Genomic DNA, 218 nt, shown 5'->3' with positions numbered 1-218 from the left:
GTAAGTGGAAAACAGAGTTACACAAAAGGATTAACGACATTACAGGTAGGAATGAGCAAGAGAAGGAAAGGGAATGTAGTGATAAGCAAGGAAACCGATAAAGCGAAGTAGAAGATAAAAGGAAGAGAGGGGACCATAATCAACGTAGAGGGGAGATGGAAATAAAAAAGTGTATAGAGAGGTTATAACTTAGATAAAGGGGAATTGAGAAGAAAAAT

Source organism: Penaeus monodon, chromosome 25 (assembly GCF_015228065.2).
Source record: "Penaeus monodon isolate SGIC_2016 chromosome 25, NSTDA_Pmon_1, whole genome shotgun sequence".
Classification (NCBI taxonomy): Eukaryota; Metazoa; Arthropoda; class Malacostraca; order Decapoda; family Penaeidae; genus Penaeus; species Penaeus monodon.
Note: the sequence above shows the minus strand (reverse complement) of the source record.